General features: G+C 42.9%; 1 protein-coding gene across 3 annotated transcripts in view; it reads right to left on the reverse strand.

Annotated features, from left to right (window-relative positions):
* The window catches only part of LOC144755650 (cytosolic phospholipase A2 gamma-like), a 553,672-nt gene extending 533,327 nt beyond the window's left edge, over positions 1-20,345 (reverse strand). For all 3 annotated transcript variants that reach the window (XM_078644802.1, XM_078644804.1, XM_078644801.1), the window contains exon 1: positions 20,210-20,345. The gene's annotated coding sequence lies outside the window, so the exon portion shown is untranslated. The remainder of the gene's footprint in view (positions 1-20,209) is intronic.
* Between the last annotated feature and the right edge of the window lie 2,429 nt (positions 20,346-22,774).

Raw genomic sequence — 22,774 nt, forward strand, 5'->3', positions numbered from 1 at the left:
TGCAGAGCCTGGGTCAATCTGAGCCTCATATTGTCGTCGACGTTTCAACCCATGTTGTGCTTCCTTCTGTAGTCACTTAGGGTTTTCATCAGGACAGGGTGGGGGAGGGGTACTGCCAGCCTAAGGATTGAAAAGACATGTGAATATCAGGCTTGTGGGTCGCTTGTGTATGAGCGAGCCATAATTAGAGACAGGGGTGTGGACAACTCACCTTGTGCAAACCAGATGGAGTCCGGGCTTCATGTGCCTCTTAGTGGTGCCTGGTGGTGAAATCAAGGTGGACGTGGCGTACGATTAACTGGAAAATAGTAGGGTGTGAGGTTACCTAAGTGCCAGGGACAAACGTAAGTGTTGTCGCGTGCATGGCGGCCATATAACTGGGCACGTGCTAGTTAGATATTTGTGTTGTGTATGCTTTGCTCGGATAACATCCTGCCAGTGGAGGTACTCAGTTGGTCTATGGGTCCTTATACTAAAATGCACAGATGGTTTAAAATGAGCATGCCGAAGGTATATGAGGCGCAGTGTGGTGCTCAAACAAGCGCGATTAAAATAAAAGTTGAATACCGGCAAATCATATCCTGCCAGTGGAGGTACTCAGTTGGTCTATGGATCTTAATACTAAAATGCACAAATGGTTGAAAGTAGGCGTGCCGAAGGTATATGAGGTGCAGTGTGGTGCCCAAACAAGTGTGATTATAATAAAAGTTGAATACCAGCAAATCGTATCAACCAAGCGCCATAGCTAAAAAGGAACAAACTGATTTGTAGTGTATGTCCTTAAGCGGTGTTGGCGGTGGGTGCAAAGTCGACAATTTGTGCAAAAATTGCACAGCTGATTTAAACCGATTGTGTTAACCGGGCGTGCCGAAAATATATGGGGCGCAGTGTGGTGCTCAAAAGAATACGCCTCCGCCGGGTAATAAATTAATTGAAACACCGGTGAATCATGAACAACAAGCGCGATAGCTAAACATGAGCAAAGCAAGCTCCTTGACAATTATGGTTAAAAATAGCATGCCACAGCTAACCCGCGGGGAATCAACACAGGAGTATTAGACCCAGCGGTAGCGTGGACTCAGTAAATACTGATCCGGTCGGCAGTGGCTCACTTTTGGTAGTTGTGAATGGATATGTCAAGCGGCGAAAGAGAAGCAGGTATCAGTCCTGCGTTGTCTCTGCAAATGAATCCGATCAAGTCCACGTAGAAAATGGACCCTTAAGTGCAGACCGGCGTGCTATACAGCATGCACACTGCGTGACTTCAAAGGAAATATGGTTGCTAGGCAACAAGGAATGATCAATAGGAGATTGAGGATGTGTTCTGAGTGCTTCAACCTCCCTTTAGCTCTGCTCAGGATTACATCAGATTAAACAGGTGTGTGCTGTTTGAGATTAATGAACACCATATTTGCGATGTGTGCCTGCATGCCCATGCAGACCGATTATTCATAAACATGTCTATGCATTGGATATTAAGAAAGACATATACATACGGTAATTCATGACAAATGGGGAAATTAGAATCATGTTAAGCACAAACAGTTATTCAGAGCGACAGTTTTTTGCAAAACCTGATGCGTTACATAAAGGGTTACAAAATGTTTGGTTTAGTGCATCTCACAATTTGTGTGCTGAGAGGAGGCCTGCACATAATCATATGGGATAGTCTGCCTGAATATAATGATTTACGGTTTTGCTCATGCGAGGTACATCAATGGTTGTCCTATTAAGCGGTTGTAACATGCATAAGTACACAAACAGTTGTACTGAAAGACGGTTGCAACATACAAAAACAATGGTAGTACATGCCACAATGTGTGTACTGATAGAATGCCTGCAAGTAATGATGTGCGGTTGTGATCATGTGCAGTACACAGACGCTTATACTGATAAGCAGATGTGACATACAGATAGTGGTGGTACATGTCACAGTGTGTGTACTGGAAGCCAACAGCCACTAACCATGGTGTGTGTGCCTGCCGGACTCTCCAATGTAGAAGCATCTTAAGAGGTGTGCGGTTTATAATTGACCCATTTCCTTCGCCGTCTCCTCATGTTCATTGAGGCCAGCCGCCACTAAACCCATTTGCTTCGCCGCCGCCTCCTCATGTTCATTGAGGCCAGCCGCCACGGAGCTTAAGGAGTGGATCCATCTGCACTCCTTAAGGTTCAGAGCAGCTGCTACTGGCCCCTCTCTAGGGTGTGGGAAGATTTTCTCCAATACCCGCCATCTAATGCTCTCCGGGGGGTGATTGTGTCCATGAGCGGGGCTCCCTGAACCTTGCACCGTACTCTACTCATGTGCTGGAGCATACATGTCTTAACCTTCTGCGTAGTTTGCCCTACATATGGTGAATTGCACAGATATATAATGATATACACTACATTGACGCTGTTGCAGTTAGTGAACACTGGTAACTTATGCGCTAGGCCATTGTATGCGAAGGTAGCGCCTTCAACTGTAAGTGGACAAGCTTTGCAAGAGCCACATTTGTGGTTCCCGGTTATCGGTGGAAGTCGCAATTGACTCCTCAAGTCGGGAGGCCTTGGTGGCTCAAGATACGCCTTGACTACATTGTCTCTCATATTTCTGCCCTTCTTGAAGGCAAAGAGGGGATGCTCAGTGATTTGAGGTCATTCGCAAACAGGTTCCAGTACTTCTTGATGATTTTTTAGGTCTCGCGACCTATCAATGCGAGCAAGCGCATTGAGGGAGCGAGAATTCAAGTGCTCAAAATACTCGTGAAACCACAGGTTTTTCCATGCGGTTTTCTTCGAGTTCACGTGGCCACAGGCACGCGCTTTTGGGCCATAAACTTTCCCCCTCCCCAGCCAGCTTTGCCAGCAGCATTTGCCTCATCAAAGGCTTCCGCTGCCCCGCCCCCCGCCCTCACTTATTCACGGCCGTGACTTCAAAGGGTGCCCCCTGCTTTACGGCCATCTGTTCCCCAGCACCTCCCCTCTCTCTCCCCTAATTATTCACTGCTGGCCGGCCCGCACATCTAGTTTTCCACGCTGTAGGACAAGCTTCTTTGCTGTTTACAGCGTTTTTTATTTACTTTCAAAATATACGGAATGCTCTCTACATGTGTTTAGCACTCTGCTTATCAACAATCTCTCGTTTTCACTGTTAACTTTCACTCCTACTTTGGGCAATGCTATACATGTTTATAATCTGCATAATTCATTAGGAAAGTGTAAGCTATTGGCTTTGTAAATAACAATGCTATTAATTTATATATTTTCAGTGCCAACACATATTAAAAAAATAATTGTCATTTACAATACCAATAGCCCACACTTTCCTAATGCGAGACCTATTGGCAACGCCAGTGCTTGTTTATGTTGTTGCTCTTGGAGTTGAACGTGGTGACACGGACAATGTTCTCCGTTTGGTCTTTTTCTCCTTGGGCTGCAGTAGTTGTTCCTGGGGACAGTACCATGCTCGCTTCCTTGCTCGCTTGAGTAGTCCTGTTGGGTAGCCCTGCTCTTTCAGCCGTTTGTTGAGGTTTTCTGTTTCCTTGAAAAAGTCTTACCTGCGTGTACAATTCCTCCTCAGTCTCTGGTATTGCCCGTAGGGTAAGTTGTCTCTCAGATTGCGTGGATGGCGTCACTCATATTTGAGGAGTGTGTTCCTTTCTGCGGGTTTGCGGTACAAGTCACAGTATATAAGACCTTCATCGACTCGGAATGTGAGGTCCAGGAAGTCGATGGCTTCACTGTTGAAGTTCATGGTGAACTGGATATCCCATGTTCTGCAGTTGAGCCACTGCTCAAATTCTTTGAGTTCCTCCTCTGTGCCAGTCCAAATCATTATCACATCATCTATGTAGAGTTTCCATACTGCTATCAAATCGATGAATGGATTGTCACGGCTGTACAGGTGTTCTTCTTCATAGTCGCCCATAAAAATGTTAGCCAGGCTGGGAGCATATGTAGCACCCATTGCTACGCCTTTGCACTGAAAAAAGTGCTGGTTCCTGAATATGAAATAGTTTCTCTTCATAGCGATTTCCAACATGGTAATCAAAAATCTTTTATAATCCAGTGTGGTTTTGGGCATTTGACAATGGTTGATCGTACCACCTCCAGTGCCTTGGCCAGCGGTATCGACGTATACAGAGAGGAAACGTAAAGTGTCACGAGTAGTTGGGTTCGAAAGTCAAACTGCTGGCCTTCCAGTAGTTTGATAATGTGCATTGTATCTCTTACGTACGATTTCGTCTCTATCACCCAGGGCTGGAAAAAGTGATCAATGAATTGGTTAAGGTTTTCAAGAGCGGAACCACAGTCAGAAACGATCAGCCTCCCTGGTGGTTTCTCCAGGCATTTGTGCACCTTGGGGAGGATATATATTGTGGGGATTCTTTGTTAGTCAAGAACTCTTTCTCTGGTTCACTCAAGAAGCCTTCCTTCAGTCTCTCATCAGTCAGTTTCTCAATAAGCAACCTAATGTCACCCTTGGGATCTCTTGACGTGGGGAGATAGCTTTCTCTCACTCCCAGTTGTTGTTCAATTTCATCCACATAGTCTGAGGAATTGGAACCCAATGATGTAGCAAATGACTGTAAGCAAATGCGTGATGGTCATTTTGTTTTCTCTCAGGTGGCTGATACAATTAGACGTTTGGTTAAACTGCGTGCTGATGCCGTCCGTTTGCGAGAGGAGAAAAAGGCAGCAGAAGCAGCTGCACAAACACCCTGGATTAACATGGCACGAGCTTCTACTCCCGAAACAGATAAGATTGTTGTAGTTCATGTGAGACCTATGCGGGAAGCCGCACCTTTGTATGTTCCTCCTAGAGATACAGGAACTAGCGACGATAAGAATTCTACTGATGCAAAGGGGTATTTTGTTTATAATTGGGATTACACTCCTTGGAATAGAGCGGATGTCATGGCCCTTAAAACAACATTACCTGATCCACGAAAGAATCCAGCAGCATTGTTTGAGGAAGTAGAGGGTGCTATTAGCTCTTGTACTATGACTTTGCCCGATATTGACCTGTTTTTCGGTTTGATATTACCCCCTGAATTTTTGGGCATTATGGAAAGATTTAGAACAATTAGATGGAGAAAGAGAACCTGCGCAGAAACCATATCAGTTAATATTAGATCTTCCCGCAGCTATAATAGTAAAATTAAAAACGATTATTGCCCCTAAGAAGATAGACTGGACTGTATTAGCATCGTGTAAGCAAAAGGCAGATGAATCGGTTACTGACTTCTTCACATGCTTTGAAGAGGCATTCCATAATTTTAGTGGCCAGTCATTGACAGATGACACAGGCAGGCATCTGTTTGTCGATAAATATGGCACAAACCTGTTGCCAGGAATAGCTAGTCGCCTTAAGGCCAGTGAGAGCTCATGGACTACCTCTTCTCCGATTTCTCTTTTGACTATGGCTCAGTATTATGAACGGCAGGAATTAGAAGCGAAGGGTAATGAGGATAAGAAGACTAAGGAGTTAAAAATTAAGGTTATGTTGGCTCAGGCTTATGGTCCACCTTTTAGAGGTAGTGATAGAGGTGGACGAGGGTCTTATGGTTCGTCTTTTCCTTCTTATGCTCGTTCAAATTTGTCCGTTGACCAGCGTGCGTACTGCAGGAAATTTGGACATTGGGCTTCTGATTGTCCAGCATTGCGTGCTCAGCAGTATCCACGTGGACGGGGACAAATGAGAAATCGTTCAGGATATTTAGGGCCTAGAGGAAGCCCGGATGATTGTGCAAGGTTTGATGCTAATACACGTGGACAGGATGGGTTTAACACTTTTGATAGACAAAATCAATATCAAATGTCTGATTATGTGCCGTCTGATTTGAAAGATTCTGCTTATGCATAGGATTGCCTAGGATGGGGTAAGGAATCAGTTGAAGTTCCATTAGATCAGAAGGGTCCCTATGTTACAGCACATGTTTTGGGTTCTACTGATCAGTTTCTGGTTGATACAGGAGCTACTCGTAGCGCCTTATCTAAACACTTGGTTCCAAGGGCTCCCCTCTCTGCCTTAACCATTACATCGATAGGTTTCGAAGGAACACCTTCCCTTAGCCCGCTATCACAACCACTTCCATTCTATGTTGATAAGTTCACTACTCCATGTCCGTTCTTGCTTTCTCCAAATACACCAGACAATATTGTGGGACTTGATATGCTCAAGCATTTCAGGGCTACGATACGATGTTCTCCTGAAGGAGTACGTGTTATTTTGAATGACAACTACCCTGTGATTGATAGATATTGTCTTGTGAAAGAGAATACTGCATTAGCTTCACTCCCTAGTACTTTGTGGGTTACTTCAGACACCGATGTAGGGCAAATGGTTATTCTGCCAGTGCATATTAGTGTCAAGGAGGGTGCTTCATTGCCACGATTGCCGCAATATCAAATTTCTCAAGAAGGCGAAGAAGCATTTATACGTATTGTTCATGATTTGATTAAAGTGGGGGTTGTGGAAGAAGTTCCCTATAATGTCTGCAACAGTCTGATTCTTCCAATTTTGAAAAAAGACACTGATACTAGGATTTAAAGATTCATTATTGATTTGCGAGAAGTTAACAAGATTGTTGTGCCGCAATACCCTGTGGTTTCTGACAATACGACACTTCTTACTCTGGTTCCCCCGACAGCGACTACATTTTCTGTGATTGACCTGAAAAACACTTTCTTTTCGATTCCTATTCATCCTGATAGCTGATATTTGTTTCGCTTCACTTTGAATAATCAATCATGTAGATTTTGTAGAATTCCTCAAGGGTACACTGAGAGTCCTAGCATTTTCAGTCAAGCATTGAAAAGACAACTTGATTCTTTCATTTTGCCTAAAGGAGTGGCTCTCATACAATATCCAGGTCCAGGGAGGATTTGGCTTGGCAGTTCGGGCTGGACTGTTCTAACAAAGAACAGAGTCAAGACTGATTTGCATATGACTGGGTCCAAACTGGGGTACAATAACAAAATCCTTTATGCTGTAGGGTTTGTTGGTGCTATGGTGGTTATGGCGGCAATTACATGGTATGTTGAGAAAGTGGCTTCTGTTTAAGAGCTTTTGATCGCCACTACAACAAAGTGATCCTGTCTGCTGAAAGATCAAAGGTTGCTAAGATCTGCAATAACAAAATCCTTTATGCTATAGGGTTTGTTGGTGCTATGGTGGTTATGGCGGCAATTACATGGTATGTTGAGAAAGTGGCTCCTTTTCGAAAGCTTTTGATCGCCACTACTCCAGTACCAGTTGAGCACCACTACTTTACGCTTCCCTATCATGAGCAGAAGCATCGACAATCCTACCTAAACAATACGTTCATCCAGATGTTGCATCATATTCATAATGCCATAAATATTACCAACTGTTGGGTGTGTGGGATACCTGCACACCAAAAGAAAGGAGGAACACCTTTCATTCCTCTTCCTTTTTCACATTAGGGTTCTTGTCAAGCCTGGTTTGTGCTTTTGTTTGCCTCTGAAAGGCCCAACATTACAGAGATGACAGTGGGACAAATCAATTATCACCTTAATAAAGAATGTTTTCCTGATGAGAATGGTTACCCTCAAGCTAGAGGAACTAAATGGGAATGGGAGGAGTACCAACCTGACAATATTTCCATGCCACATGTTTTCACAAATACGAGGACTATAAAATGAACCATTTGCGATTTCTGTTGCCAGAGCTAAAGCAGACTTGTGTATTAGTAGTATTGGGAGAATTCCAGTGGGGAGAAGAGAATGTACTAAAAATTCAAACCATTGAAGGTGCTAATAACAGCAGTTTTACGTCTTCACTTAATAATTACTTTTTGTGCGGAAATAAGGGATATTATCAACTACCTGTTGGGTGGTCAGGGGTTTGCTACGTGTCCTTTCTATTGCCCTCTGTGTTTTTGGTACTTGCGTCATATCACCTCGACTTCAAATTATACAATGACATTTCCAAGAACTGAAATAAGAGGATAATAAGTATGGATGAAGTTGACCAAACTGACACCACTTTGCAACAATTTGTCGACTTTAACTTGGGCTTATTTTTCTTCGTGGGTGCTGCATTGATCAGCAGAAAGATAAGACGATTGACTCGTGTTGTGGAAGCTGTTACCAATCAAACAGCAATGGCACTTGGGAACATTACAGAGGAGCTGCAAGTGGCGAGGATTGTAGCACTCCAAAATCGTACGGTACTTGATGTGATTTTGGCTGATCGAGGTGTTGCATGTCGCATCATTGGCAGCAGCTGTTGTGTTTTCATTCTGGATCACTCGCCTTCAGTATATGATGCAATCTCTAAAGTAAATAAGATTGCTGCGGAGATACATCCAGAGACTGGTACATGGAGTTTTTTTTTAAATGGTTGTGGACACTCTTTATTACTTGGGGCTGGAAGCTACTGACTATGCTATGTATACTATTGGTGATATTATTTACATGCTGTATATGCATACAATGTGGTCCCATGCTTTGCACTATTTGCATCACTGCTTGTACACCTGCTAAAAGAAATGTTGCAGAAATGAAAGCCCAACAAATGCTAAATAAAGAGGTCACTGAACTGATGAGCATCAATGTACAGGATGAATATCTAGATTACCCCAGATGAACGAATGTCTTCAGCTAATGGTAAAAGGGTAGTTTGTTGTAATTTGGGAGCGATTGGGTTAGCATTAGCAGAAGCCATCCTGTATTTAGAGGCTATCTTGTCCATTTTGTGGAATCCATTTAGTATTTCTGGCAGCCATTTTGTTTGCCATGTGCTACAACGTGCGTGCCATGTGCTCTGTTCTACCTTGCTGTTGTCTGCTCTTGAAATCTGCCTGGAGACAGCTTATATTTAGCCTCTTCCACTTTGCACATGCTCAGTTGAGCTTACAGCTGTCCATGCAGCTGCTGTTAGTCTGTAAATGTCAGGATGTGTTCACCAGAATTAGCAACTGTTAGCCCCTCCCACTTGTTGACTGTGCATTTTCTGTATGCCCTTATATGTACCTAAAACCTACTTTTTGTACTTGTACCGCCTTCTTTTTAGCCCCTGTGTGGGTATAAAAGGACCAAGCTCGTTCCATTCAGGGTGCTACTTCATACATTGCCGAAGGGTGTTGTGTGAATGTAGTTCCACCTCATGAAGTTAATAAACTTTGTATTTCCTATTCCAGTTTCTGTGCCAACTTCTATCCTATTGGTCTGAGGACTTGTGCAGAGAAGGGCGAACCCCTAGCACTGGTAGGCGTTGCGGAGGCCCACCACCACAGTTGATGTACCTCGCATGAGCAAAACTGTACTTCATTATGTTCAGGAAGACTACCGCATATGATTACGTGCAGGCCTCCTCTCAGCACACAAATTGTGAGATGCACTAAACCAAAGTTTTTGTAACCCTGTATGTAACACATCAGGTTTTGTAAACAACTATCGCTCTGAATAACTGTGTTGTGCTTAACATGATTCTAATTTCCCCACTTGTAATGAATTACCGTATGTATATGTCTTTCTTAACATCCAATGCATAGACATGTTTATGAATAATCGATCTGCATGACCATGCAGGCACACATCGCAAATATTGTGTTAAATAATCTCAAACAGCACACACACGTTTAATCTGAGGTAATCCTGAGCAGAGCAGAGGGGAGGTGGAAGCACTCAGAACACATCCTCAATCTCCTATCGATCATCCCCCGTTGCCTAGAAACCATGTTTCTATTGAAGTCACGCAACGTGCACGCTGTATAGCAAGCCGATCTGCATTTAAGGGTCCATTGTCTACGTGGACTTGATCGGATTCATTCGCAGAGACAACGCAGGACTGATGGCCTCTTCTCTTTCGCCGCTTGACAGAGCCATTCACAACTACCAAAGATGAGCCACTGCTGCTCGGATCAGTATTTACTGAGTCCAAGCTACTGCTGGGTCTAATACTCCTGTGTTGATTCCCCGCGGGTTAGCTGTGGCATGCTAATTTGAACCATAATTGTCAAGGAGCTTAATTTGCTCATGTTTAGCTATTGCGCTTGTTGCACATAATTAGCCAGTGTTGCACTTAATTTATTACCTAGCGGAGGAGTATTCTTTTGAGCACCACGCTGTGCCCCATATATTTTCGGCACGCCTGGTTGACACAATCTGGTTAAGCCAGCTGTGCAATTTTTGCACGAATTGTTGACTTTGCACCCACCGCCAACAGTGCTTGAGCACTTACACTACAAATCAGTTTGTTCCTTTTTAGCTATCGCGCTTGTTTGATACGATTTGCCGGTATTCAACTTTTATTTTAATCGTGCTTGTTTGAGCACCACACTGCGTCTCGTATACCTTCGGCACGCCCGCTTTCAACCATCTGTGCATTTTATTATTAGGATCCATAGACCAACAGAGTACCTCCACTGGCAGGATACGATTTGCCGGTATTCAACTTTTATTTTAATTGCGCTTCTTTGAGCACCACACTGCGCCTCATATACCTTCGGCATGCCCATTTTAAACCATCTGTGCATTTTAGTATTAGGATCCATAGACCAACTGAGTACCTCAACTGGCAGGATGTTATCCCACCACAGCATACACAACACTAATATCTAACTAGCACAGGCCCAGTTATGTGGCCACCATGCACACAACGATACTTAAGTCCGTCCCTGGCGCTTAGGTAACCACACAACCTTCTATTTTCCACTTAATGGTATGCCCGGGTCTACCCTGATTACACCGCCAGGTGCCACTAAGAGGCACACGCAGCCAGGACTCCATCTGGTTTGCACTAGGTGAGTTGTCCACCCCCCTGCCTCTAATTATGCATCGCTCATAAACAAGCGACCCACACGCCTGACATTCACATGTCTTTTCAATCCTTAGACTGGCACTACCCCTCCCCCACTGTGTCCTGATGAAGACCCTAAGTGACTACAGAGGGAGCACAACATGGGTTGAAACGTCAACGACAATAATAAGGCTCAGATTGACCAAGTCTCTGCGGACCAAAAGTAGCACCATTAGCTACCAGGGCCATTGGTTCTATGTCTGACCACCTGTTCTTTTCCCTTTCCCCTGTACAAATGTCCTGAACCACCTTGTATATACTGCACAATTGTTTATCACTGAGCACATATGTCACATCATCACTTTGTATATTTAAATATTTCACCCATTGTAAACAGCTTTAACCTACTGCAGAAGTGAACATACATGAATGATTTAATTCTGATAAATATGAACAGTAGATACACACACACACTGCTTCATGGTCGTTATTTTGAACTGAACATCTGTGTTCAGGCGTGTGTGATATTCATCCCCAAAAATTCTTTGTGCATTTTGTATGCAACACTAGTGCGCCGATAAGTAACCTATGAGAACCCGACAGAAACATTTTTTGTTTATGAGAGTCAAAGTTAGCAGCAAATTAATCTTCACCCTTGACCTGAGCAACACATGATAGAGTTTCATTAAATGCAAAATATTGACTGCTGAGCATTGCACATCTCTAAATCAGAAACACTCTTTACCTTTGACTCCACTTTATAACATTGCCCCACCCTTGTTGGATCTGTATAAAAGCTGGGATTCGAACACGAGACTTAATTTGTAAACAGTCTGCCAAATTTCCAACAGAATCATTAAATTGGACTAAAGTTATTATACAAGAAAAAAATTTTGCTCCCTCCCACCCTGCTAGATCAGAAAGAAACTTTCCAAACTCCCACAAGAATACACTTCCTAAATTGCTGCCAATTATTATAAGTATCCAATACAAGGTTTAGCTTTCTCACATGGAACCAGGGTATCAATCATTTAACAGGAACAGCGGTTCTTGTGGCCTATGTATTAGATGCTTGATAAATAAAACGCCCAATAGCATATATTTTTGTTGGAAATGAATGTCACTAAAATAATCAGAATTATACACTGGGTAGAGTTATGAAAAGACTCTCTTACTGAGTAGATGATTATTTTTTTTATTGCGAACAAACATGTGCGCGGTGTCCCAAGTTAAAAAAAAAAAAAAAGGAGTGTTAGTGAGTGGTATAAAACGTTTCTATGTATAACAAACGACCACACTGCAATATGTTTAGATAGAGAGTCAGACTTTTAGTACAATGCTAAAGGGCTTCAAAGGTTGTTCATTTGTAGAATGTGTCAACAACGTTTCAACCCCAAGGGCAATGGGGGGTGAACCTCCTCAGGACCTCATGGTATGGAACACCTGGATAGGGCCGCTGGAATGTGCACTGGACAGCCAGGGTAGTAATGTTGCTCAGGACAGGGTTAAGAAAAGGAAAGAGGGTACTCACAGCAGGCCCAGTTTCACTTGGGGCACCGACAAAGATTTTGGGCCTAATGCTAACAATGGCATTAGTCCACAAACACCATACAATTCTACTCCTGCGGTTTGGGTAACCACCTGTTTCGCATCAGTCACAAGCAGAGGCAGATTTTTGATTTTGTAGAGTATGTTGTATTTCAATGCCAATTCTGCTGCAGGCCCACCTATACCATGGCAGGTTATTCAAAATTTGGATAGTTGTGGAAATGTGTCTGTCAAGTTTTCAGAGATGAATACTCATGGAAACAATGTAGCAGTTGACGAGTTCTTCACCTTGCAAATAGGGAGACTGCTGCTAAGGCAGTACATACCTGGTAAGAAAGCTCTTTTGAAATTAAGATGTGCGAGAAGTCTACTGGTTAGGTTTACAGCCTTAGAGTAAACACAGGGAAAGACTCCACAATAAATCCTGTGAGTTGTCCCTCCTTGTTTGGAGTTAACAAGTAGTTTGTATTGGAGCTTGCCCAATCTCATCTTCACAGAGGTCATACCCTTTATGTAGGAGTCAAGCTTTCAGTGAACTGCACAAAGCTGAAAATGTGGTTTGTGGTACTATCAGAAAGCATGGTAAAGGATTCCCTCTGCCGCACATGGGTGGAGTGAATAGAAATGACCAAGTTATTTAACCATATAATGCCAGGCATAAAACTTGGACATAGTTGGCTACTCACCCGATTCAGTGGACAGCATTAAATGTTTATGTTGTCTATTGGCAGACCACCACAAGAAGACTGATGTCGTTCCCAGACTTTCATTTGTCTGTTATTGAGAGACTAACCGCTGAAGAAGCTGTAGCCCATACTTTGGAGGACGTTGCAAGGCTGCATGATCAGCACTTTGCAGACCTCATTGCTGCAACAGATCAAAAGAGTTGCCGATACAGAGTTTGGACTTGGCAAGGAAGAAGCGGGAGAGTAGAATTTACTGACCCCAGGGCCCATTTTAGTGTGTTTAACAACTTGCATCACTTTGTATCACACTAAAGCGAGGATATAGACAGATGTGGAGCACATAAATTAGGAGTGGTAAATAAATACCGTTCATGGGCCATTACCTCAATAGCTCTGTTGCCTTTGAAATGCGTCCATCTAATTTTAAAAGAATAACTCTACTCCAAGATTTTTTTTTGTATCTTAGATTTGAGCCACCACGTATATACTGACTCCAGTAGAGAGGGACACATTAGTCTTGCTTCGGCTGCTTACTACCTTCACCCCTTCCAAAAATATGACAGATGTTTGTCCACCATATTACAAGTACATTTCATGTAACGGTCAGCAGGATATGCACCATGTTTTGACTGAATACCCTGTCCACCAAACCATAAGACCCTTAGTCTTTCAAGAAGTGCTCTTTGGGGAATTCAGTAGAGTCTGTGCAGAATGTTAAGTCCCATTTTCAAAGGTAGATTTGCTGACATTGTCAAAGGAATGGGCCACAAATGCCCCCTCAGAAACCCCCATTGTAATTGTGCAAACTGGAAGGCAATTGGATTTTGTGCAGTGGGTGAGCTGAAAGTGTATGAACAGGAAGTCGTCCTAAGCAGGCTACCATTGGAGAGTGGGGGGCAGGGTTGTGTTAGGAAATATAAACATGTCACCCTCATGTTTTTTTGACTCTAGGTGAGAGACAGTCATGAAGAGGCAGCCAAAGGTTAGCATAGGATTTTGCTCATAGGAATCTCATGCAGGTAGGGGGCAGTTGAAGAAAGAAGGATTGATTCATGGATCACTGTACCCACTGCATCTAATACTTGTGGCCTGTTTGCCACCTTCATCCTATCAGGACATGGCAGATATTCTGCCCACCATCTTATTAGTGCATTTCATTAAATGCATTTAATGGTAATCGTTGACTGTCTAAAAAACGCCAAGGCCTTTGGTGTTTCTAGAAGTGCTCTTTAGAGAATTTAGTTGAGTCTTCCCCAGAATGTTTAGTCCCTCGTTTAAAGGTGCATTTGGTCACACAGTCTAAGAAATGGGAATCCCCAAACACCTCTGTTGCATCCTCTTTCCCCTTTCCCTGCTTCCCCGCCCCTTCCTTGCCTGGAACATGGAACTCTGTACCTGCGTTGTACAATTTACGTTCCATGTTCCAGAGCTCTTGAGTTGTCAGTTACTGCTTTAGCATTGCTTGGTTATGGTTGTACTGTGCCTCACTTCCAATAAATCTTGGATTTTTACTTACCACTTGGGGCCTCGTCTTTTCAACCCCCTAATTACTTCCACAAACTGGAAGGAGTTTAAATTAGTGCATTGAGTGCACTGAAGGTACACGAAAGGAAAGTGTTTCTGAGCCTAAACCTCCTTCCACAGTGAGGCTTTAGTAAGGGTGCACCTGGCATCCTCTCAGTATTAGGACTGCAGGTGAGATGGTCATGAGACTTGTGGTACCACAAAATAGTGGAACATTTGTTATTATCCAATTATTTCCTTGCATTTGTGCCTTTTAAATGTAAGCCAGTGTGCAAGAAAGACAACAATTTGCTAAATGTCAGCTTAATCACCTGCTAGCATGAGTGCCCACAAATTCAGAGATGTACAAATAACCACTGCTCCTAAACTAAACATTGACATTGGAGAAATATATCAGTTTCCTTCTTACCCCTTTTGACTCTTTATATTTTACCTTATAATTTTCTCTGTAGACTGTAGACAATGAAAACACATTGTGAGTTGCAGTCAGTTGTTGGCTGTGGGTGCCCTTGGTTTCTGTAGAACCTACAAAACCTATATATACCTGCAACCAGAATAGTATAATGGACATACCTATGTATGCTTTTGTAAAATCAGCCATTGTCCCAATAACAGAGGAAAATGTGTCACAAGTGGCTGTTCTTTCCTCCTTTTTTATTTCAACAGTTAGTTTATTTGGTAAATCCTTGAGGAATTAAGGCAAATTATCCCTTGCTGAATTCAGAAATGTATAGCTTTCCAGTATCACCCATGAGTTTCACACCTGCTTCCAACATAAACTTGAAGTAGGCTGAAAGTATACAAGTTTGAGGAAATGGGATAACCCTTAGAAAAATGGACAAACTATGGTAAAAAAAAGGTTTATACAGCTCTGATTGCTCCTGAAAGAGAGGGAAGGTGGTAGTTTTAGCAGAGCAAACATTTCATTGACGCAATTTTGTAGGGGATGGAGGAGACTCACACTTTCTTGTGCATCTCTTTTTTGTAGCAATATTTTAGTTCTTTTCTTGGTCCCCAAATCCATGGTACCTTTAAAAAAGTTATGAAGTTGGGAGAAAAGAGTGCAAATTTGGCATGGATACCTTATGTGGAAAAAGTGTTTTGGTGGGTAAGCATAAAGTACCCTCATATATCAAAGAAATGAAAGGGGCTCAGAACAGGTTGTGGAAAACCTACAGCAGCTAAGGGGTTAAAGAAGAAGTCAAAGTATGTTTGCTAACAAATATGACATTTTTCAATAAAGCCACATAACTTGGCAGACATTTAGCTTGTTTAATCTTCTGGGATTATTGATGGGGCAAAGTTGACCAGGGTGGGGGTAAAACAATATCATTTTCTAATACCTTTGGTGTTTTGTACATAATATTGATGAAGTTTGGCAGTCTATTATAACATTAATTATTACTCTTAAAAAGTGATAACTTCAGTTTTATTAAAACGTACTATGATTTTTCCTAATTGGTTTGGGATTTGGTTTGTGTTATTTCACTTTATTACTCCAAACATTCTTTACATGATGCCTTTAAGTTAAGCCTGACTGCTTCTGTGCCAAGCTACCAGCGGGTTAAGCAGAGGTTAATCTAGTGACTTTCGTGGTCCACTCTTACAAATATTGTATTTATTTCTCGGGTGAGAAATGCCCCCCACCTCAACTTATAACCCAATTTCTTTTCAAGAGAAATCTGTACTACAAGACGGGCCTGAAAGCATCTACATCTCTTTTTGTAATTTCAAAATGCTCAAGGGGCAAAGAAAGGAAGCACATATAACTGTTGCCTCTGCAGGCTTATAATTTAATATGCCCTTTGATGCTTGATCAGGCAGGCACCCTCACACAAGCTCACCTGCTGGGAACTTGGAAAAAGAAATTTTTGCACCGTGCTAAAGTACACTTTTTTTTTTTTAAATCCAGCATGGGAGGCAGAATAGGCTGTAGATTTGCATCAGCTTTTCACACTTTGCAAACAAGCATTGGCTGCCAGTCTTTTGGCAATTCTTGATTCGTCATAGTTTTTGTAAATCTTTATTGTCCGAGAAGCTGCTAGGCCCTTATTAATATCTTTAAAAAATGGCTAAAGGTTTTTTCTGGTCAGAAAAACAGTACACATTACCATGATATCTTGTGTGTCAATGTGCTCCTTGAGACAAGGCAGCATGCTGTAACTCATAATCAATGCCTGAAGGCGGCTAAATGTGTGCCTTTTTGCATGCTGGAGTGTGTGGTAGTAAAATGTGAATGACACAGATCATAAAAAGCTATTGGTCTGGCATTGGTTGCTAGCCTCGCCTTTGAGTAAGAAGGCTATAAAACAATAAAGTAAAAAACAAGTTAAGTATGTTAGGATGGAATGTAAAAAAGGAATACAGGGGAAGAAGGAAGTAAAAAAGAAGACAAAATAAAGGGAAGGAATGGAAATAAAGAAAAAGGAGGGATGCAAGAAAAGAGCAAAGGCAATAAAAATAGATAAGAAAAGTATGAAAGAGAACTAGGACAGAAATAATTGAAGAAAAATGAGAGAAAACAAAAAAATATAGAAAATAAAGTAGGCAAAGTGTAAGAAAGGTAGGGAAATTAAGAAGCAAAGGAACAAAGTAAAGAAGGAAAGAAATAAAGGTGCAAAAACGGAAGGAAAGAAGAAAAAACAGGAAGGAAATAGGAAGCAGCCAAAAAGCAGAAAGAAAGAAAGAATTCAAGAAGGATAAAAAAGAAATAGAGAACAAATGAAAGATTAAAAAGAAAAAGTAAAGGAAAAAAAGTCGAAAAGGAGAAATGGAAGAAACAACAGGAAAAGAAGTCAAAAGAGAAAAAAGGAAGGAATGAGGGTTCACAGTAAAATATACTGGGTACTAAAACCCAAATTAGACCCCGTTTGTGTTTAATCGGAACTGTTACAAATGTGCTGCGAACTAAACACAAAGTTTGATTTTATTCCTAGGCAAAGTTTATCAAAGAACCAGTGGTGAAACAGAGTCCAGGAACACAATATGGTATGATGTGAAATAGCAGCAGTGTACTACAACAAGCATTTGCAATGCAATAGGTCTCGCATTTGCGAAATTTTAAGCTATTGGCATTGTAAATGACGATGCCTTTTATTTATGTGTTTTCAAAACCAACACATAAAAGGTTTGCGATTTACAATGCCAGTAGCTCAAAGTCTCGCAAATGTGAGACCTATTGCTTTTCCAATGCTTGTTTTTAATCCCAAGCCAACCCTGCCTGCCCTGAAATATTATGGCCCGCTGGGGCCATTCGTTATATTCCACGTCACAGTAATGGGAACAGTCGTGGGCTCTGAGGGATGCGGTATGTTTGTGTAGAGCAGCAGCACCTATGCGTTCGTTCGGAAAAAACAAATTTGCCCTGGAATTTTTTTTAGGGCAGGCCGTCCCCTCATGGGTGCTAAGAAGACTCTGACTTTGCTTTGTTTATTTAATACAGTTTCCCCACTGTGGAAAACACCGTGACCTCAGCGGTGAGAGGAGGGAGAGGCCGAATAGACTGACCGTAAAACTGATGTATTCTCAACAGGGGTGACGAGAATGAGGGAACTCCATCTGCCCCCATCCACGTTCACGGAGGGAAGGCAGAGACTCCGGGAGAACAGCTCCACCCAGTGGACAGGCTGAGTATGGCACTGGCTCGGCCCTCCCGCAGGCCCACGGCGCTCTCAGAGGGAGACAAGGTCCACACCCCTGAATGGAAAGCAGCCCATCAAACATGGTACCCACACAAGCCGCAGGACTTAAAGATCACAGGCACGATGAGTAAAGAGGCCTCAAAGCTGCACTCAACTCGAGCGGTATAAAAGAAAAGGTCGGGATATTACACACGCTTATACGTCATCAGATTCTGTGATCTGTGAATTTATCAGCACTGTCTCTTTCATGATACTGAAGCTCTCTGGGAAAGTCGGTTTTCAAGTTGATGAAAGGACTGAACGCAGAAGCAACTGCTTCAATAAAGGGACGAAAGTGACTGCATAATCCTTCTGGCTGAGAAGTCATCTTTTACAGCACCCTACATGTATTGTATGATAGTTGGGTGCAGGACAGTCAGTCGGGAGTGGTGAGGCCTCTGTCGGATTTCACCAGGGGTTTTTACACACACAGACAACAAGAACAAGCTGTGAGCGTGCACATCCCGAAACCGGAAGTTTAGGAGCGTCACGCCTATCGTGGGGCGGGACTTCCGTCTTCTGCGAGAAGCCCACGCCCATGGAGTGGATGGCCCAGGAGCAGTGGTGACGCGGGGCTCCCATGCCTGAGGGAGAGCCCCGCGGTGGCAGCATAAGTCAGGAGTGGCGGCTGAGGCTGCTGATGTGGTAAGTGGGGCTAAATTATGGGGGGGAGGAGGCAGCAGTGTGTGTGTGCGTCTATGTGTGTGTGTGCGTGGGGGGGTTGGCGGCGGTGTGTGTGTGCGTCTGTGTGTGTGTGTGTGTGCGCGTGGGGGGTGGCGGCGGTGTGTGTCTGTGTGTCTGTGTGTGCGTCTGTCTGTGTGTGTATGCACGTGTGTGCGTGCCTTTGGCTGGCCTCAGTAACGCTGTGTGAATGTGTGTGTGTTTGTGCGCGCGCACGTGTGAAGCGCGTCCACATACCCTAAGTGGCTCGTCCACCGGTCTGTCTCCCTTGGGAGGCAAAACAACAGCAATAGGTCTCGCTGGCGAGACCTAAAAAGGACATTTTCAACATCCGCTTTGGAAGGAGACAGGAGCTAGTCAACCTGGAATGTTCTCTGTACTCACTTTAAAGCATCCTGCTATCACATGAAGCGCCACTGTTTTAAAGGAACTTTGTGAAAGGGCAAAATGCAGTCACTCAATATAAGGTTAAGCAGAGACTTAAGTAGGCTGGACCACTCCCCCTGCTTTATGCTGTAGAAGCACTATAATAAGGACACAACAGACCAATGGATGAAGAGGGGTAGCTAAAAACCTACATAAGTATATTATGCATATTAAAAATAAAAGTAGTATTTGTTAAAGCCAGAAAGAAAACAAACTCCACACTCCTCTAATTGAATAGGCAACAGACTGCATTTCTGTGCATGGGTCTTTGCCTACGCATTCCTCATGAATACCCACTGGTTGCAAATTAGCACCAGCTCCTGCCTGTGTAACAAATCTGTTCTTCGAGTAGCTTCACGTATAAAAGGTAGTAACATATGCCAACATGCCATTAAAAAAGGTAATTCCAGACACCTGGAATTGCTACACACGTCTACTCGGGAATAACTCGTAGCCAAGTCCTACGAGGTAAATAAACATCCAAGATGGATTCCACTGTCCTCACTGACCCCTCTGGAAAAAAAATAGTCCACCTTCTAAAAAACAAACTGTTAATCTATTTTTGTGTTTGTAATTTTTTACATGTCAAATTCATATATTTCATGTCCTCAGTTTCAGTCTGCATTACAAACACCACGCGTTTTAGGAAGTCCTAACATGCGCACACCTGTTTTCATCCGAACATAAACGACTCTAGCTGTGTGGGGCGCAGTTCGTGGCTGTAGGTCAGTACAAGACCCGATGTTGAAAGGTCGTAGGAAAAATGTTCTACAAACATACCATGGCCCCAAAGATTATAAAATCTATGTCAATCCTTAATGTCTAGGAATACAAGATAGTTGTCTGGAAAAAAGAAAATTACGTTTCAAAAGCATGCACATTCCAAAAATATAGTTGTTCAGAGTTTATTTTACCTTCAGCGTAGTGCGTGTTTATCTGCGAGGCATTTGCCTTTCCAAAGTCCTCAAATGCTCCTGACACAACTGCTTTGTTTCTCAGCTTTCACCACCCACGATGACTGCCAGTTTTTCTTTGGCAGCAACTCCTTTTTATTCCCGAGCGGACTGGGCGTGGCCAGCCCTCAGCTGCAGGTTGGAGAGAGCTGAAATCATTGCTTGCGCCACAAACTTCATGCGCCCAGTAAGTAGCAAAAACACTTGATGCCCTATTGTGTTCTACATATCTCACGGAATAGAGCATGAAGATACTATACAAACTATTCTGTCTTTTTTCCGAATGAAAATTCAGTATACATGCGAATGTTTCATCAGTCATATATAGACTGCATCAGATTAAAGTTAATCACGGCGAGGCGCGCAGAGGCTCTGATGATTTCAGCAACAGGGTGTTGGTGCACACCTGTACTAGATGCCTTTTTTTAATTGCTTTTTTTAAATTTTTTAATAGCTCCGTTGATGCTGTACAAACATTTCTGCTTCTTTTGCGTTTTAGAAGACCCAAGCATTCAGGAGTTTTTTTTCTGCACCTCTATCTAGGGTCAGAAACACAACTTGAGAAATGAAAACCCAACTCAACGATAAAACCTTTTGACTGGATCTATTAGTTAGCTTCGGTGGTAAGTAACTTTTTAGGTCGAGACTAGACAGCGCATGCGTTGTCTCAAGACCTCTAGTAAATAGAATATGGAGGGAAATTTCTACTGCCGCATGCCATTTTATTAGTACTGCAAGGCCACGGTGCTGGGTTTCAGCATCTCCTAAGGTGGGGGTTACAAGCTACACATTCAGCTAGTCATGTGATGGCAGAATACCTTATTCATTAGCAGGAGAAATTATAAGAAAACAAAGAGTTCTGCTGAAAAAAGCAATATGAACACTGAGGCCTAACCCAGGCACAGTCTAATTGGGATTGTGAAATCCAAAATAGATGCACACTGGCTAACTAAAGATTACATATTGCGAGGATTACTCAGTGGGTTTCATAACGTGAATAGAAATGCATTTATTTTAATCACACACTGCTAACCTAAAACAGCATGGCAAAAGCGAAAGGGAATTTCAAATCTAACATGTGGACACTCTTCCTTAACCTTTCCGTAGTCCCACTTCTATTTCACCGGCAATCCCACTTCCCGGTCCACATGCCTTTCGCCGGATGCACTCTATCAGCAGTTTAAAGGGAGCATTCATCCTTATCAGTATGATGAAATATAAGCAGTTCCTACTAGTCCTGCTATGGGGACTGTCAGTGAGATCTGGAGCTAACTTTGTTGGGGGTGACAGGGGAGGTGTGATCCTGGAAAGCACCGCCGCGGTGTCATCATGGTCTTGGATGACATCACACAGCCACTTCTCTACCCAAAGACTTGCCGCTATTCACTATTGTTGCAGCAGACCTCTCACGAAACTTGTGACCGCCCTCCTCTGCGTGTCAGCTCCGCGTCACCCTCCAGACAAACTTTAAGAAAGATGGTTGGAGCAGTGAAGACAGAAAAAACTGAGCTGGTAAACAGTGGCCACTCCTTTCATCATGCATGTTCAATGGTGGAGGGAGCCTAGTACCTCCATTTCAGTTTGTTCAACCCCCCGCCTAACTCTTGTGCCCCCACCTTAATCCTTCCTGGAGTCACAGCTGCACCCCTTGGATCGGCAGTGGAGATAGCTGCTCTCCCTCGATAAGCTGTTATCCTCCATCTCGGCCTCCAATGTGAACTTTGTAATGTTGTCTCTTAAGAACAGTGTGTCTGGTTCATGTCTCTGCCATATATCACCGGCATATCTGCCACATCACCAGCGTTTGTAATGAAGACAGATACCAACACAAGTCCAAACGTTGCCCTGTGTTTGTGACACATACACTGGCTCCTCAAAACGATTTGGAGTCAATTGCCACATCACACACTTAAATGGGGCGTGATAGCAACACGTTAAATAAAAACGTGTTGGTTCTGCTCATTATGTATATCAGGCAGGAATGGCCATACTGAGTAATACCTGCACTATTTCACTGTGTTTAGAACCCCCTCTGAAAAGTCACTGTCCCTTTATAGGCGCAGTAGCAGGGCTGAATTGTCACTCTACTGTCTCTTTACTTGGCCAGAAGCTCAGCTGAAAAGTCCTGCTACTGTTACATGCTATCTCTGGTCCGAATTGCAGAGATATCCTATAATATGACTTACCTCACAGATAACCCTGCTATCAAGTGCAAGTACCTTCATTACAGTATCCATGACCAGCAGTCAAACGTTGTCCCCTTAAATGTGCAGTCGCTGTCTGATAAATGTGAATGTTAACAAGTTTGAGTCCCATTGAATGGTGTCAGTTGCTTCTGGCTGTGTTTTTAACCCAGTTAAGGATGCAATTCGTTTCTGTCATGCAATCGAACTAGTCTATGGCATTTGTCATTTTGTGTAGTTTCGGTAATTGTTGTTGCATCTAACTCCAGAAGGTTGTATTGCATGAAATATAGGGTGCGAGTGTGGTAGATATTGCGACAATTCAATCTTTAGTCTATTTGAA

This window comes from Lissotriton helveticus, chromosome 5_1 (genome assembly GCF_964261635.1).
Source record: "Lissotriton helveticus chromosome 5_1, aLisHel1.1, whole genome shotgun sequence".
In the NCBI taxonomy this organism is placed as follows: Eukaryota; Metazoa; Chordata; class Amphibia; order Caudata; family Salamandridae; genus Lissotriton; species Lissotriton helveticus.